The 3,920-nt window shown below is 39.4% G+C and overlaps 1 pseudogene; it reads left to right on the forward strand.

Moving 5' to 3' along the window:
• The first annotated feature begins 3,132 nt into the window (after positions 1 to 3,132).
• LOC136125781 (large ribosomal subunit protein uL24 pseudogene) lies at positions 3,133 to 3,568 on the forward strand (annotated as a pseudogene).
• Positions 3,569 to 3,920: the final 352 nt, after the last annotated feature.

The following is a 3,920-nucleotide window of genomic DNA, read 5'->3' on the forward strand; positions in this document are numbered from 1 at the left end:
AGGCTGACTTGTATGGACCACATCACTAGATTTGCTTGCCCTCTGGTTTCCTGCTGCATCCCACCAATGAGAGGCTCCAACAGGACATCAGGAAATGGAAGGATGGTGAGGTTGAGTATTTATTCTTCTGCTTCCCTCCACGCCAGACTGCAGGTTAGCAGTGCCTGCGTTCCTCTGCTGAAGGCCACAGCTACTGTCAGCTGATCCTCTCCTGCAGCTGCAGCACAGCTGCCTTCCCTGCTCCCTGGGCCTATAGAAGGTCTAGCCAGGCCCCTCTTACCGGTTCAACCCTACCTACACCTTTACAGATAGTTCATTCATTAAATTCTCCTCAATTGCTCCTTCCAAGTGAGCCCTCTGTTTCAGGGATACTGAGTGATAAAATAAGGAAGAAATGACTCACTCACTGAAAAACTAGCCCTGCTAATCCAGTGGATAATAAGCCATTCTCGATTTTGAAATTCACTCCTTTCTACAAATTCATATTCTCTTTAGAAACCTGCACCAAGGCTTGTTGCTAACATAAACCATTTCTAAACCAGCTGCATGGTTCTACTTCCTAGAAACACTGGCCATCACTTTCCAGTCCTGTTCATTACCCCACTTTTCTACTTTTGGTGTATTTATAAGCCATTTCTAAATTCACTGATGCTTGCTGTAGACTTTTTTTTTTAGGGGTTTTAGTATCTCCAGTGTGGAGATGACTTTTTAAAATCTACTTTCTGTACAAATTCCATGACCATTTCTAGTATTATATGCTTCTTAAGCAGGAGATATGCAATGTTTGTTATTCCAGGAAGCCAATACCTCACTCTCTTAGGGTTTGAATTGGGAAGCAAGGTGGAATATAGATAATTTTCCTCAAAATATATTCCCCTACACTTTCACTACAAGCAACATATTTACAAATCAGATAGTTCCTCCTCATCTCCAGCACCTTGTAATGCTAGAGGGACCCAGGGCTTCATCTCTTGTCTACATACACTCTTCCCCTGGTAGCTCTCATCTAGTCCCATGACTTTATAGGCCAAATGAACATTTCTACTTCTAAGCCTAATAGGCATTTTAATCTTAAATGTTTTCAATCCAAACTTCTGATCTCCATATTTACCTCCATTCCAGATGTGTTAATGTTGCAGTTTTTCCCTCTCAGTGACTAGCAACTAGTCCGTTTCTTGGGCCAAAAATTTTGGAGTCACCTTTTACCTATCTTTTTTTCCCCACTCCCTACAATAATCCTTCAAGAAGTCATATCAACCCTATATGCAAAAATACATCCAGATTCTAATTACTTCTCACTGCCTCCTCTGCTACCTACCACTCTGGTCCAGGCCCCTGCAATTCACTGTAACAGCCTCCTCACTGGTCTCCCCTGCCTCTGACCTAGTCCTTCTAATAGTCTTTTCTCAACAGAGCAGCCTGAGTGCTTTCTTTTAAAATCTTAGATCATGCCATTTTTCTGTTCAAAGCTCTCTACTGGATCCACTTTCACTCAGAGTGATACCAGAAGTCCTTACATATAGCCTAGAAGGTTCCTCATGATATAGCCTCTGCTATCTGACCACATCTCCTACTTCACTCTAGACACACTGACCTCCTTGCCTCAGGATAATGTACCTACCATCCCCTTATGGACCTTAAACAATAGACCGCCAGTTATTCCTCCAGCAAAAATGGGTTTATTCAGGATCAACAAAGAATAGCAATTCAGGGTCTGCAACTGTGGTGAGCCACATGCAAGTTCCCCCAAGAAGGAGAGAAGAATTCTTTTATAGGAGGTAAAAGGAAGTTGGGAGGGCTATAGTAAACAAAGAGTCCATTGGAGGAATTGAGATTTTGAAGTTATAGTGGCTTTTCATTGAATGAGTTGTGACAGTCTTTCCTTGGCTGAGCTCTTGCCAGGCAAAAGGAAGTTTTCCTCTTCCTGTTGGGCTCTGCTATCATGGTAGGGCATGAGAGCACCCCCTTGACATTTAAAATAGAAAACTGAAGAGGGAAGAGATATGGGAACATATGTATATGGATAACTGATTCACTTTGTTATAAAGCAGAAACTAACACACCATTATAAAGCAATTATACCCCAATAAAGATGTTAAAAAAATATAAAAATAAATAAATAATAAATAAATAAATAATAAATTGAATAAAATAGAAAACTGTGTTTTAACTGAGCTTACTATTTATTAACTTTTACACCCTCTTCCCCTAGGTAGATACACAGCTTACTCTCTAACCTCCTTTAAGTCTCCACTCAAGCATTACCTGCTCAGGGCACAACCCCCTTTCCAATGCAGTTATCATCATTTGACATATATTTTGCATGTTTATTTTGTTTATTGTCTGTCTTCCCCATAAGAATGCAAAATCTTGTATAAATTTAATATTTGTTAAATATTCACCACATATTCCCACCTTTTAAACCTGTGCCTGGCATAAAGACGTTGTACAACAAATATTTGATGAATGAATGAAATTATATATACATATATTTATTTTTTAAACATAAATCCTTTCACAAAAATAAATAAGCATTAGAATACCTCAAATAAATTTTAAGAAATCTCATGTGTACAGAGAGTTACTCATGTGTTAGGCTCTGGGTAGTACTTTACAAGTGTGATGTCAGTGAATTTTCATAGCAGATCCTATGTGCAATCACATAAGACCTGTGGTCTTATGGTAATAAGACCAATTCTTATTACAACCAACTTACATGTGACATGTAATATAACTAGTTTAAGAAGTGAAAAATCAGTACATGGGGAATACAGGTTCAGACCCTGACATGTCTGACTCCAGAGGCCATTCTCTTCCTAATATGTCTAAAACATGCCTCTTTAAACTTAGAAAGAAAGTTACCACCAGCAACAGCAACAAAAAAGATTAAACCAAACCTTAATTTTAAAAGGGGCAACTAAATGCCTGACTAGGATTCCAAGTGTGTGAAAATTATAAATCCCAGCTTTTCAAAGGAAAAACATTGAGTAGGTCAGGCAAAAGGCTGACCAGAGATTAGAAAGGCAGAACTGCACACTCAAACAAATGAAGAGATTACAGTTAGAGAAACTTCTCTGAAAACTCCATCTTCTCTTCCCTGTTGTGGTCATTACCGAAGCAGCAACAGCCAAAATGAAGTTCAATCCCTTTGTGACTTGTGACCAGAGCAAGAACCATAAAAGCATTTCAACTCACTTTCCCACTTTCGCAGGAAGATTATGTCTTTCCCTCTTTCCAAAGAGCTGAGACAGAAGTACAATGTCCAACCCATGTCCATCTGAAAGGATGATGACGTTCAGGTTGTGTGAGGACACTACAAAGGTCAGCAAATTGGCAAAGCAGTTCAAGTTTACAGGAAGAAATGTATCATCTACACTGAACGTGTGCGGCAGGAGAAGCCAGTGGCACAACTGTCCGTGTGGGCATTCAACCCAGCAAGGTGATTATCAACAGGCTAAAAGTGAACAAAGGTTGCAAAAAGATCTCTGGATGAAAAGCCAAATCTTGCCAAGTAGGAGAGGAAAAGGGCTTAAAAAGGGAAGAGACAATTGAGAAGATGTGGGAATAAAGTAATTTATATACAATACCTGCTAAAATGAAAAAAAAAAACAACAACTCCCTAACCCTACCAGCTGCCCCATACTCCCACTGTGCAAAAGGATGAGAAATTGTTTCAAGTTCTTGCTTGTTGATTTGCTATCAGTTTGGGCCAGAAGACTGAGATAATCAAAGACTTCCAGGAATAAAATTAGGGACCTTTTTATTAAAGTGTTCTCTTAAAGTGTTTTGGTCAATCATAAAATAGTAGAGAAGGCCTTCCTTTGTCCTTCTGCTGGCCATGTGAAGAAACATGGGCCTGTCTCTACCTCTGCTCTTCTCCAAGTGTTACTCTTTTCTCTGAAACACACACTATGTTTGAA

Source organism: Phocoena phocoena, chromosome 7, assembly GCF_963924675.1.
Source record: "Phocoena phocoena chromosome 7, mPhoPho1.1, whole genome shotgun sequence".
In the NCBI taxonomy this organism is placed as follows: Eukaryota; Metazoa; Chordata; class Mammalia; order Artiodactyla; family Phocoenidae; genus Phocoena; species Phocoena phocoena.